Here is a 15,381-nt window from a genome sequence, read left to right on the forward strand (position 1 = left end):
TACAAGTTTATTACATTCAATCAACTATCTCTATATCTCTATTATTTTTAACTGCAATCTAAACAAGTGTCTCTATTTCGATCACACCCCACATTTGGAGGTACTTATCATTCACCTGAACTTTCAATTTCTCAATTTCAATAATTATCAGCAAAAGTAGTTCCCCTGCACCTAACAAATCTCATTTTCCAGTATTTTCTTAGATTGAGCTCATTTGCTGGATATCTGCATTCGCTGCAATATCCATTTCTCCGTATCCTTCAATTTAAGCAAACCTGTTCCGCTGTGGATAGCATAATATCAATTCCAAGCAATTGATAAATATCTAACATATTTTCTATCTGCACATGTTTGGTATTAGCCATATTTATCAAATCTCATTCTTCAAGAAATTCGCTACTGTACGTTCTGCTCCTTCACTAATTGTACAATTTTCTTATTTTCAATCAACCGCGCTATCTCTATTAATTTCCAAAGCCTATCTAAACAAATGTCCAACAATTTCCATTACTCCCCACATTTGGAACTACTTATCATTCACCTGAACGTACAACTTCTGAATTTCAACATTTATCAGCAAAAGTAGTTCTTTGATCCTATCACAATCTCATTTTAGAGTAATTTCTTAGAATGAGTTCCTCTGCAACTATCAAAATCTCATTTTAAATTAATTTCTTAGAATGAGTTGATTTGCAGGATATCTGCATTCTCTGCAACTTCGATTTCTCCATTTCTTCAGTTCCAGTTAACGTGGCACGCTGTATCTATCAAACTGTCAATTTCGAGCAATAACGCCAATTCAAGCATTTTGCCTGTCAGCAGATATATTTTATTGGCAAAATTTGCAAAATCACGCATTTGAACCCAATTCGCTCTTTGTACCATCTGTTGCTTTATTGATTGTACAACTTTCTTCAATTCAATCAATTCCTCCATCTTGAATTATCTTTACTGTCGAACTACACTAATAGAACTATTTTCTAACAAACTACACATTTTTGAATGTTCTTTGTTTAACTATGCCTTCAATTGTCTCCAATCCTATATTTATCAACATCTGGTACCTATATCAAGCAAGTATTCAGTTTCTTGTAATTACTCAAATTCTACAGCTTCCCAGCTTCTCTGCGTTGGCTGCAATATCCATTTCGCCATATCGCTCAATTTAAGCAAACCTGTTCTGTTGTTGATAGCATAATATCAATCCCTACCAATTGATAAAATGACATTCTTTTCTCTATCTGCAGATTTTTCTCATTGCCCGTGTTAGTAAAATCTGACATTTTCGCGAAATTGGCTGCTTGTGGTTCTGCTCCTTCTCTGAATGTACAAGTTTATTACTTTCCATCAACTATCTCTATATCTCTATTATTTTCAAATGCAATCTAAACAAGTGTGTCTATTTCGATCACACCCCACATTTGGAGGTACTTATCATTCACCTGAACTTTCAATTTCTCAATTTCAATAATTATCAGCAAAAGTAGTTCCCCGCACCTAACAAATCTCATTTTCCAGTATTTTCTTAGATTGAGCTCATTTGCTGGATATCTGCATTCGCTGCAATATCCATTTCTCCGTATCCTTCAATTTAAGCAAACCTGTTCCGCTGTGGATAGCATAATATCAATTCCAAGCAATTGATAAATATCTAACATATTTTCTATCTGCACATGTTTGGTATTAGCCATATTTATCAAATCTCATTCTTCAAGAAATTCGCTACTGTACGTTCTGCTCCTTCACTAATTGTACAATTTTCTTATTTTCAATCAACCGCGCTATCTCTATTAATTTCCAAAGCCTATCTAAACAAATGTCCAACAATTTCCATTACTCCCCACATTTGGAACTACTTATCATTCACCTGAACGTACAACTTCTGAATTTCAACATTTATCAGCAAAAGTAGTTCTTTGATCCTATCACAATCTCATTTTAGAGTAATTTCTTAGAATGAGTTCCTCTGCAACTATCAAAATCTCATTTTAAATTAATTTCTTAGAATGAGTTGATTTGCAGGATATCTGCATTCTCTGCAACTTCGATTTCTCCATTTCTTCAGTTCCAGTTAACGTGGCACGCTGTATCTATCAAACTGTCAATTTCGAGCAATAACGCCAATTCAAGCATTTTGCCTGTCAGCAGATATATTTTATTGGCAAAATTTGCAAAATCACGCATTTGAACCCAATTCGCTCTTTGTACCATCTGTTGCTTTATTGATTGTACAACTTTCTTCAATTCAATCAATTCCTCCATCTTGAATTATCTTTACTGTCGAACTACACTAATAGAACTATTTTCTAACAAACTACACATTTTTGAATGTTCTTTGTTTAACTATGCCTTCAATTGTCTCCAATCCTATATTTATCAACATCTGGTACCTATATCAAGCAAGTATTCAGTTTCTTGTAATTACTCAAATTCTACAGCTTCCCAGCTTCTCTGCGTTGGCTGCAATATCCATTTCGCCATATCGCTCAATTTAAGCAAACCTGTTCTGTTGTTGATAGCATAATATCAATCCCTACCAATTGATAAAATGACATTCTTTTCTCTATCTGCAGATTTTTCTCATTGCCCGTGTTAGTAAAATCTGACATTTTCGCGAAATTGGCTGCTTGTGGTTCTGCTCCTTCTCTGAATGTACAAGTTTATTACTTTCCATCAACTATCTCTATATCTCTATTATTTTCAAATGCAATCTAAACAAGTGTGTCTATTTCGATCACACCCCACATTTGGAGGTACTTATCATTCACCTGAACTTTCAATTTCTCAATTTCAATAATTATCAGCAAAAGTAGTTCCCCGCACCTAACAAATCTCATTTTCCAGTATTTTCTTAGATTGAGCTCATTTGCTGGATATCTGCATTCGCTGCAATATCCATTTCTCCGTATCCTTCAATTTAAGCAAACCTGTTCCGCTGTGGATAGCATAATATCAATTCCAAGCAATTGATAAATATCTAACATATTTTCTATCTGCACATGTTTGGTATTAGCCATATTTATCAAATCTCATTCTTCAAGAAATTCGCTACTGTACGTTCTGCTCCTTCACTAATTGTACAATTTTCTTATTTTCAATCAACCGCGCTATCTCTATTAATTTCCAAAGCCTATCTAAACAAATGTCCAACAATTTCCATTACTCCCCACATTTGGAACTACTTATCATTCACCTGAACGTACAACTTCTGAATTTCAACATTTATCAGCAAAAGTAGTTCTTTGATCCTATCACAATCTCATTTTAGAGTAATTTCTTAGAATGAGTTCCTCTGCAACTATCAAAATCTCATTTTAAATTAATTTCTTAGAATGAGTTGATTTGCAGGATATCTGCATTCTCTGCAACTTCGATTTCTCCATTTCTTCAGTTCCAGTTAACGTGGCACGCTGTATCTATCAAACTGTCAATTTCGAGCAATAACGCCAATTCAAGCATTTTGCCTGTCAGCAGATATATTTTATTGGCAAAATTTGCAAAATCACGCATTTGAACCCAATTCGCTCTTTGTACCATCTGTTGCTTTATTGATTGTACAACTTTCTTCAATTCAATCAATTCCTCCATCTTGAATTATCTTTACTGTCGAACTACACTAATAGAACTATTTTCTAACAAACTACACATTTTTGAATGTTCTTTGTTTAACTATGCCTTCAATTGTCTCCAATCCTATATTTATCAACATCTGGTACCTATATCAAGCAAGTATTCAGTTTCTTGTAATTACTCAAATTCTACAGCTTCCCAGCTTCTCTGCGTTGGCTGCAATATCCATTTCGCCATATCGCTCAATTTAAGCAAACCTGTTCTGTTGTTGATAGCATAATATCAATCCCTACCAATTGATAAAATGACATTCTTTTCTCTATCTGCAGATTTTTCTCATTGCCCGTGTTAGTAAAATCTGACATTTTCGCGAAATTGGCTGCTTGTGGTTCTGCTCCTTCTCTGAATGTACAAGTTTATTACTTTCCATCAACTATCTCTATATCTCTATTATTTTCAAATGCAATCTAAACAAGTGTGTCTATTTCGATCACACCCCACATTTGGAGGTACTTATCATTCACCTGAACTTTCAATTTCTCAATTTCAATAATTATCAGCAAAAGTAGTTCCCCGCACCTAACAAATCTCATTTTCCAGTATTTTCTTAGATTGAGCTCATTTGCTGGATATCTGCATTCGCTGCAATATCCATTTCTCCGTATCCTTCAATTTAAGCAAACCTGTTCCGCTGTGGATAGCATAATATCAATTCCAAGCAATTGATAAATATCTAACATATTTTCTATCTGCACATGTTTGGTATTAGCCATATTTATCAAATCTCATTCTTCAAGAAATTCGCTACTGTACGTTCTGCTCCTTCACTAATTGTACAATTTTCTTATTTTCAATCAACCGCGCTATCTCTATTAATTTCCAAAGCCTATCTAAACAAATGTCCAACAATTTCCATTACTCCCCACATTTGGAACTACTTATCATTCACCTGAACGTACAACTTCTGAATTTCAACATTTATCAGCAAAAGTAGTTCTTTGATCCTATCACAATCTCATTTTAGAGTAATTTCATAGAATGAGTTCCTCTGCAACTATCAAAATCTCATTTTAAATTAATTTCTTAGAATGAGTTGATTTGCAGGATATCTGCATTCTCTGCAACTTCGATTTCTCCATTTCTTCAGTTCCAGTTAACGTGGCACGCTGTATCTATCAAACTGTCAATTTCGAGCAATAACGCCAATTCAAGCATTTTGCCTGTCAGCAGATATATTTTATTGGCAAAATTTGCAAAATCACGCATTTGAACCCAATTCGCTCTTTGTACCATCTGTTGCTTTATTGATTGTACAACTTTCTTCAATTCAATCAATTCCTCCATCTTGAATTATCTTTACTGTCGAACTACACTAATAGAACTATTTTCTAACAAACTACACATTTTTGAATGTTCTTTGTTTAACTATGCCTTCAATTGTCTCCAATCCTACATTTATCAACATCTGGTGCCAAATGCACCAATGAACAAATTTGCACATGATGAAGGAAGATGAGCAGTACAGTGTCTGCAGGTTTTTAACAAGCCTGCAAATGTTTGGAGAAATGGCTGACTATGGTGATGGGGAGTCCTACAGTCCTGGTGAAGAAGGACATGGAGTTAGAGATTGGGCAGTAAAGCTTCAGGACTGGAGCCATTCAAAAGTCAGGGCAGTGATACGAAATGTGAAAGGTTGTTTAGCAGGAATGTAAGGATAAAGGATCTGGCAACAGCGTCCAGACACAGCAGCATTTATACCATTCTGCAGTATCTCTGAGCAGCCGTATTGTTACCTCCCCAGGTAACTTGTAGATAAGAAGATCTGATGTTTAATTTTTTGAGCTTATAGCTATGGAATGAATTTTGCTCATATTGTTCTGCCTGAGGAGCAACAGTGATGTAATGTACAATTTCATATTAATATTATACATCTGCCTAGTAATCATTGATCCTTGTGCTGGTATGGTGACCCTCCACTGGGAGGAGCTGAGTTTGCCCATGCAATGGAAGCTTCAAGTTGCCCTGGGCTGCAAAACTGACACATTGAACAAAAGCAGAAAATGAACGTCAGGGATGTTGTGAACTGGCTGTGCACCAGATGTCATTCGATTCTGTGCCAAGATTACAATGATGAAATCTCCATCGGTGCAGCGATATTTCATCCACTGCCTATATACTATTGCAGCACAAAAATCCATGGGGATGAGTTATCAGAACACAGCTTATTTTGCATGAAGTTCCATTTGTCCTCATTGACTCTGTAGCTAAGATAATTTAACGTGGTGCAGTGCCACAGGAGTTTATAAACTCGAAGATCATGTCTAATGTTGAGCAGTATAATATTTCAGAGTACAGGATGGACTCCTGTTCAGGAGGAGCAAATTTGAAAAGCCATCTTCTTTCGGCTTTAATATACTGTGCAGATACGGGTTTCATACTATGTCATTGGTGTTAGGTAGGGATGCCAACCTTCCAAGATTGTCCTGGAGTCTCCAGGAATTAAAAATTAACCTCCAGGACATCATTGCTGCCAGGGCCAAGAGAAAAATCATAAGGGCATTTAAAAAAAACAAGTTCTTTAAATTTTTATTTATTACTTAAAAATTGTTGGACATGGGGGAAAAAAGAAGTCTGTTTGACTGATAGTCAAGAATCATCTGATTGGATAGTGAAGAATCTATTTGCTTTCCGATCGTTTCAGAAGACAGTGTACTGTGAGGACAAACATGGCAGATGGCCAATGACCAACATGTGGGAGTGGGGGTCATGGCTGTTGGAGGCAGGAGGTCACATGTTGGCAACACCAAAATATGCCCAGAGCTGGCAAACCCTGTTGTTGGTAAATCTGAAACAAAGACAGAAAAGACTGGACATGCAGCAGAGCAATCAGCATCTGTGGAGAAAATAGAAGAATGTCAATGCTTCATTAGAAATGGAAAATTAATGGCATTTAAGTGGGAACACAACAAAGAGAAATGGTAGTAAAACAAGCACATGTGCACATGCACACAAATACATGACAGGAGATGACAGGTAAAGTGGGTCTGTAATGTGCAGGAAAGATGGTTCAATGCCTGAGGTGATGCCAGAGAGGATAGTGGGAATAGCCTCAAATATGCATCGCCAGACCCATGAGGTTCGAATACAATTTGGTGAAAGGCTTCTTCCCGAATCCCTGTTTACCCATGAGTTTCAAATTATAGTGAGTGTATTAGATTAAAGAAGCAGTGTTGGTTCTCCTTCGAGCAGAGAGGCTAAGAGAGGATTTTCTGGAGCTGTTTAAGATCATGAGAAGTTTAGATAGAGTAAATAAAGAGAAGCTGTTTCTGATGGCTGAAGGGTTGATAACCAGAGGATACAGATTTATGCTAATTGGCAAGAGAGTCAGATTGGACATGAGGAACAGCATTTTTTATGCAATGGGTGATTAAGATTTGGAATACATTGCCCGGTAGGCTGGTAGATGCAGATTCAGTAGCTGCTTTCAAAAGGGAATTGGATAAAAACGGGAAGGAGGTAAAATTACAGGGATACAGGGAAAACGGGGGGAGTGGGACCAATTGGATTGCTGGTCAAAAGAGCTGAAACTTGAGAGAATGAAAGTACGATTCTGTGACTTTCTGTTACAAAATACAGTTTCTGAATTCCAAATTCAGCACTGTGGAATATTTCTCTTCAATAAACAGTGGTCAGAGTCAACTAGTAAATCAGCCAAACTGGGCAGGACTTCACTGTTGTGTGATGGATGGAATTGATTTATCCTGTGAATTTGCCCACTGTGACCCTCCCCGCTACTAGTTTTAGAGTAACATTTGACGACAGATTGAGTCTTTTCATGCTGTCTGTTTATTTTCATTCTAATGCAGAATAGGTGTCCTTGTTCTAATAACAACCTCCTGTGACGAGCCACTGCCTTCTCATTCCTCACCTACCTGATAACCTACACAGATCATAAAACATCTACATCTGTCGTTGAGCTAAAGCTGACCATGTGTTGTTTTATCTTTGCTGTAATTGACAGGGTGTTTATAAAAAAGTGACATCAGACTCAAACTCACGTGCCTGGCAAGGATTAAGGATTCCAAAATGAAGATCCATGGTGATGTTGTGTTCACGTGTGAGAACATCCCCCACCCAGGACCCCATGTCATTCGAGACATCAGAGTCATATATCAGCTGGTCAAAGTGGAACAGCGAAAGTGAAGGTGGAACAAAGTGAAAACAGGCTTGATTTGGAATGATTTCCGTTTGTCTGAGCCCAGTGGCCTCATTCTGTTCACACACAGAAAGGCACAGGAAAGGAAGGAGCTGCGGAGCCGGAAGAAAACTTAAGTGGACTTTTTTTGCTGTTGAGCTCTTGGATGGGAACTTGTTCATGATCAAATCCACAACCAGGAAGGCGAACGACAGAGATTGGTATCACGTGGGCACATGACGAGACAGTGGATCAGGTAAGGAAGGTAGCAAAATGTTGATGCCTGTTAAGGAGTTTGACAAGAGAAATAAAACAATTAAATACAAAATAATACATTTTCCTTTCCAAAGGTCCAGCAAAAAACAAACCTGTGAAGAGTAAGCTTTGGCTGAGGATTAAGGGTGACTGCACTCTGATAAATGCACAGCTTACTAGTTTAGCAGTGGAATAGGATTTTGTTCTACCCCTACGACATCATGTGATGTCAAAATCAGTCTTTCTTGTTAACATGGATTCTGACCTGTGCCATATTTTCACCAGGATTAAAAAAAAGATTCAAATAATGACCCTCCCTGTCAAAAAACAATGACAATAACAAGTTGTGGTGCCTTCCAATTTTCTCTCTTCCTCTTCCGAGGGCATTAACTGTTGTCAACATAAAGGTCCATCAATCAAGCACACTGTGGGACCTCAGGCAAGTGCCTATTGTTCATTTGCTAGCTGAGAAAATGAGTCTGATGAGGTTACCTGAGCATTGGATAGAAAAGGGGCTGCTGCTAACTGTAGGGTTACCAACTGCCCAGGATTTTCCTGGAGTGTACAGGAAGTGAAGATTTACCACCCCCCGTTCCCCCCCACCCCCACTGACACCACTGCAACCAATCCTGGACTCAAATCGTCAGGCTGTATAAATCAATTTTTTTTAAAAATTCTTCTGTTTATTCATTATAAAAAGCATTGGAAAGGCTGGAGAAAAGATTGTTTGCATGATTGTCAGGAGTAACCCATTTGGGTTATGAAGAGTCTGTTTAGTTCCTGTTGGGCAGCAATGGTAGAGTGTGGAAGGCCCAGCCAGGAGTATGTTGGAATAGCCAAGTGTAGAAGTCAGGGAAGGTGAATGATCTGAGACACGGGTGAAGTCAGGCAAACATATGGAGGTCTTAGCACGGGTTCTGATATGAGGTCAGAAACTCATCTCGGGGTCAGAGGTGACATGAAGTTTGTGAATAGTCTTGTTCAGTCTTAGAGAGTTGCCTTGGAGCAGTAGCTTGGAAATGGAGTTTGGACTAGTGACTGAAAACAATGGCTTCCATCTTCTCAATGGGAGCGGAAATTTGTTCTCATCCAGAACTGAATATCAGGTAAGCGGTTTGATAATTTCACAACAGTAGAGGAAACAAGAGAGATGGTGCTGAAGAGACGTGCAGTCTGGGGGGGTTTTGGATCATTTCTGGTGTCCCTGTCTTACTCAGGAGAAACCAGCCACCTCAGCACAGATGAGGTATTGACTCTGGGCCCTTTGCGATTTGGCCTGGGTCAATCTTACTCAGCACAGTCTTTTTTTCTGTTGGGCAATGTATTGATCCCCTTCAGGAGAATTGTCAGAGACTTCTTTAACAGGGTTTGTGGGCTGGGCTGCGGTATCTATCGAGGTTCCTTTTGGAACTTGGAAATATTAACAACCAAAGAAGCTTCATTTAGTTTCAGTTCAGGAGGAAAAACCCTGAGGTTAAAATCATTCTGTACAACAACAACCTGAAGGTAGCACCTTCAATGTCATAAAAGTAGCCCAAGGGTATCCAACAGAAATGTGAGATTGAACCACATAAAGAATTATTAGGACAGGTAACACAGACCTTAGTCAAGCAATTTAACATTGAGGAGAGAGATAGAGAGGCAGCGAGGTGAAGGGAGGGAATTCAGAGCTCAGGATCTGGACAACTGAAGACAGGGTTTCTGATAGTGGGGTAGTTCAAATCATCTAGAGGCCAGAATGAGAGTAGTTGCTATCTGGGAGGGTTGTTGGGATGGGAAAGACTGCAGGGATAGGGAGGAGCGAGACCACTGAAGGATTTGAGAACAAGGATGAGGATGTTAACATTTGATTGTTTGACTGGGAGTTAATATAGGTCAGTGAGCAGAAGACAGGTGAATGGGACTTGATGTGAGGATGTGAAGAGCAGAGTTCTGGATGACCAAGTTTGCAGAGGGTAGAATGTGGGAGGCCATCCAGAGGTGTGTGGAATAGTCATGTCCAGAGAGCTGGATGAGGATTCAGCAGAAGATTAGCTCGAGGTGTGGGTGGAGTCAGGTGATGTTACAGAGATGGAAATTGGCAGCCTTAATGATGGTGTGGATATGTGGTTAGAAACAGATCTTTCAGTGTGACACCACTCATTCAGCTACATGTTTATCCTTTTAATCTGCTTGTTCCTGTGCCAGTGTCTGTATGGCTGTGATAATAATAAATGGAAGCAGGATATATTTTTTAAGATAAAATCTTGTGGTGTAAGGCAGAAAATGAGCTCAAATCCATTAAAACACTAGAGGGAGGAGCATGACTGCTAAAGAAGCTGAGTTCTTGATTACCATTCTTTACGTTGCAAGTTCCAGTCCCCAAACAGCCTTTCATCGGCACTAGTTTGTCTCACTTGTGAAGTTCATACAGGTTGTTGAGAATATAAAAGGCATTGTATAAATCCACCTTCTTCCCTTTGACATTATTCAAAAGTTTGTGCATTTTTAAATCATAGTACTCAAGCCTAAAATGTTGCTTAATATAGAATTAGCATTTTCCTAGTAGTTTAGCTAATGAAGGCACTGGAAGTACAGCTGTTCAGGGGGGTGGGGGGAGTGGGGGGAGTTAGCAAAGATTCTTCAGCCTTATGATCCCTTTTAGAATACTCAAGGCAGGATTGCTCCACTGAATCTCAATCTAGACCAGCCAGAATTCATTGCTGGGCGAGGTACCAGAGAAGGGCTGCTGTCAGTGGAATATTATTGCATCATGATTGGCAGGGGCAAATATTTGTAGTAAATGGAAGTCATTGGAAGAGTACGCCTGATTTCCTTTTACTATTTTACACTATCGCACAAAGTCAAAGGCTGGGATTTTCCATGGGCTTTGTCATGCGCGGTCTGGGAAAATTTGGTCAGTTGCCTCTCTCCAAATTTCCCTGTCCTGCCCACAAAGATGCCCACCTCTGGTGGGACTAGAAAATCCCGGCCTAAATCTACCTCACAATCTCCAGTAGAGGAGAAATAAAATGGCGGGTGAGGGAAGATTAAGATTTAAAACAGTCGTGCCTCAAAGCAAGTCAATTCATGGACAAAGTAGAGATGATTGAAAATTCCCCATCAATTATACCTGGAGACCAGGCTGCTCTGAACGACTAGGATTGGCTTTACGCACATCAATTGTATTTTGCAACTATCGTCCACTCCATTTTGTTGGAGAAATCGTTTTGCTTTAATCGGGAGAAGTTGCTGTGGTTTTTTTGTCATGTGTTCTGTTTGTTGTAGTTTGTAAATCTTTCGAGTACAAACGCGTTTCCATCTGTTCTGATTCAGATGAAGTTACATTGTTTCATAGTTTGCCATTGTGAGATTTGAACTCTTGATAATCTTTTAAATGAAAATCAAATAAACAAAATTGGGATAAATCAGGCACAGCCCCTAATTCAGGTCAGCTGTAAAACCAAGGACAAAAATTTAAAGGAACCTTACAAACTTTAAATCAAAATGTGATTAAAGGGGTCAACAAAACACCCCAGACCCCACGGTGCCCACCGAGCACGGAAGGCCTCGAGAGTGCCAGCAGACACCGCGTGCTCCTTCTCCAGGGACATCCGGCAGCGAACGTAGCCGCAGAAGAGGGACAAACAATCGGGGGGGACTCCCCCGTCAATCGCCTGCTGCCTGGACCTGTTAATGGCCAACTTGGCCAGGCCCAGGAGCAGGTTCACGAGGAGGTCCTCCTCCTTCCCGACCCCCTTCCGCACCGGGTGCCCATAGATCAGGAGCGTGGGGCTGAAGTGCAAACAAAACATCAATAAAAGGTTTTTCAAATAACTAAAAAGGGAGTGCAGCCTACAACACCCTACGTATACATGGTCCACGGATTCCACAAGACCGCAAAAAGGGCACGTGTCCTGAGAGTCCGTGAACCTATGTATCCTCTTATTATAAGGGACTGCTGCATGCAACACCCTCCAACCCAGGTCCCCGATAGAAAGGGGGAGGACACCTCCGTAGAGGGCCTCCCATTGGGGGCCTCCACCGCTGGACGGCAACAAGGCACCCCAGGGCATGTCCGGTCGACGGACAAGGGCGAGAAAATGGAAGGTGTGCAGCAGCAGTCCGTACAAAAAGCCCCTCTTTGCCGTGCCAAAAGGCACGGAGGTCATTTCCCCGAGGCAGCTCATATTTACGGGGCACCAGCACCCGAGGGAGGGTTCGGGGCTTGGGGCCAATGTGGAATTCTGTCCGAACAGGGGAACGTTCAGACAGAAGACCACCGCTCACCTGGGCCACCTCAAGACCCAAAATAACGTCGGGTCCGAGCACGACCGTTCTCAGGTCTTGGATGGCATCGGCTGTGACCTGGAAACTCACAGACGCGCGTCGCACCAACTCCTGCGGGAGCATCCAGCCCAGTCCTCCGCCACCCAGCACGTCCCCGATCCTGGTCACCCCTGCGGCCACAGCCCTCCTCTCCGCCAACCACCTAAAAGGACAGAGGGGCGGATTCCTGAGCAGCGGCTCTCTGACGATAGCCGCTACTCCTGACGGGGGAGAGCTGCGTCGCGAGGCGACCACTTTCCAGACTTTGGTCAGGTCCTGGTAAAAGACGGGCAATGCCTGCAAGGACCCACCGAGGCCCAGCTGTTCTATAAACAGGAGCTGCACGTCATAATTCAGGCCATGCACCTGACGGAAGAAATACGTCGTCAGGGCGCACCATCTAGGAGGAGGCTCGACGTAAAGGTATCGCTGCAGGGTCTGAAGGCAGAAAGTCGCCACCTGTGTGCGTAGGCACACTAGCGCCTGACCACCCTCCCTAAGCGGGAGACTCAGAACCTCGGCAGCGACCCAGTGCAATCTTTTGTCCCAGAAGAAGTTAACTAACAATCTCTGGATTCTTGTGACAAAGTCCGGGGGAGGGGTCAAAGTGACCAGCCGATACCACAACATGGCGGTGATCAGCTAGTTTATGACCAGAACTCGACCTCGGTAAGATAGCACTCGGAGCAGTCCTGTCCAGCGCCGCAGGCGAGCGGTGACTTTCGTCTCCAGTTCCTGCCAGTTTGCCGGCCAGGATTCCTCAGCGGGGCAGAGATGGACCCCCAGGTAGAGGAGGCTGGTCCTGCTCCAGGTGAAAGGCCTGAGCTCCTCGGGTAGGGGATCCATCTGCCACTGACCGACCAGGAGTCCAGAACATTTACCCCAGTTGATCCTGGCAGAAGAAGCGGCAGAGTAGACCTCCTGGCACTCGCGCATCCTCCGCAGGTCAGCCGGGTCACTAAACATAAGGAGCACGTCATCGGCGTAAGCCGAAAGGACCACCCCGATGCCCGGCCCGCGCAGAACCAATCCTGACAACCTCCTCTGCAAGAGGCGCAGGAAAGGCTCCACGCAAATAGAATACAACTGGCCAGACAGGGGGCAGCCCTGACGTACCCCTCTCCCAAAGCGAAGGGGCGCCGTCAGGGACCCGTTAACCTTCACTAGACACTCCGCGGCGGTGTACAGAAATCGGATCCGGGCGACAAAATGCTTCCCGAACCCGAACACTCGCAGATTTCCGAATAAGTATCCGTGATCCACCCTGTCGAACGCCTTCTGATCGAGAGACAGGAAGGCGCTCGACAGACCAGCCCTCTGGGAATGGTGGATGATGTCCCGGACCAGATGGATGTTATCATAAATGGTTCGGTCGGGACGGTGTAGGACTGGTCAGGGTGGATCATGTGGTCCAGCATGGTGCCGAGCCGAGAAGACATGGCTCGGGCGAAGATTTTGTAGTCCGTGCTGAGGAGGGAGACCGGGCGCCAGTTTTTAAGAAGGCGGAGATCCCCCTTCTTCGGCAGCAGAGCAATCACGGCTCTGCCCCACGAAAGGGGCATCTCCCCGGTAGCAATGCTCTCCCCCAGGACCCCCGCGAAGTCGCTCCCCAAGACGTCCCAGAACGCCCTGAAGAACTCCACAGTCAGCCCGTCTAGTCCGGGGGTTTTGCCCCTAGAAAGACCGTCGAGTGCGCCGGTCAGTTCCCCCAGACTTATAGGGGAGTTGAGCTTTCCGGCGCACTCCGGGCCGACCTGCAGCAGGTCCTCCCACAAAACTCTGCAAGCTTCCTCACTGGACGGATCCGGAGAGAACAGGGCAGTGTAGTAATCTCGTGCGATGGCCCTGATGCCCTCCGGATCCGAGACAAGGGATCCGTCGTCGGCCAGCAGCGTAAAGAGCTGCTTACGGACCCCGTGCCTTATTTCCAGCGAGTAGAAGAAGGGGGAGCCACGGTCCACCTCCTTGAGGAACCAGATCTGCGACCTCACGAACGCGCCCCGACCAGTTGCAGGTTCCGCAGCGTGCCCTTCTTCTCATCTTTCACCGACCGCAGGGCCGGGTCCGCATCAGGCTGACGGAGACGTGCCTCCAGGTCGAGCACCTCCTTCTCCAACTCCTTGACCCTGGATTTGCGAAGATGTAACTCTTTCGAGTACAAACCCGTTTCCATCTGTTTCGGACGAAGTTACATTGTTTCATAGTTTGCCATCGTGAGATTTGAACTCTTGATAATCTTTTAAATGAAAACCAAATCAACAAAATTGGGATAAATCAGGCACAGCCCCTAATTCAGGTCAGCTGTAAAACCAAGAACAAAGTTTAAAGGAAACTTACAAACTTTAAATCAAAACATGATTAAAGGGGTCAACAAAACACCCCAGTCCCCGCGGTGCCCACCGAGCACGGAAGGCCTCGAGAGTACCAGCAGACACCGCGTGCTCCTTCTCCAGGGACATCCGGCAGCGAACGTAGCCACGGAAGAGGGACAAACAATCGGGCGGGACTCCCCCGTCGATCGCCCGCTGCCTGGACCTGTTAATTGCCAACTTGGCCAGGCCCAGGAGCAGGTTCACGAGGAGGTCCTCCTCCTTCCCGACCCCCTTCCGCACCGGGTGCCCATAGATCAGGAGCGTGGGGCTGAAGTGCAAACAAAACATCAATAAAAGGTTTTTCAAATAATTAAAAGGGAGTGCAGCCTACAACACCCTATGTATGCATGGTCCACGGACTCCACAAGACCGCAAAAAGGGCATGTGTCCTGAGAGTCCGTGAACCAATGCATCCTCTTATTATAAGGGACTGCTGCATGCAACAACCTCCAACCCAGGTCCCCGATAGAAAGGGGGAGGACACCTCCATAGAGGGCCTCCCATCGGGGGCCTCCACCGCCGGACGGCAACAAGGCACGCCAGGGCGTGTCTGGTCGACGGACAAGGGCGAGAAAATGGAAGGTGCGCAGCAGCAGTCCGTACAAAAAGCCCCTCTTTGCCGTGCCAAAAGGCACAGAGGGCATGTCCCTGAGGCGGCTCATATTGCGGGGCACCAGCACC

The sequence above is a fragment of the Carcharodon carcharias genome, chromosome 10 (genome assembly GCF_017639515.1).
Source record: "Carcharodon carcharias isolate sCarCar2 chromosome 10, sCarCar2.pri, whole genome shotgun sequence".
NCBI lineage: Eukaryota > Metazoa > Chordata > Chondrichthyes > Lamniformes > Lamnidae > Carcharodon > Carcharodon carcharias.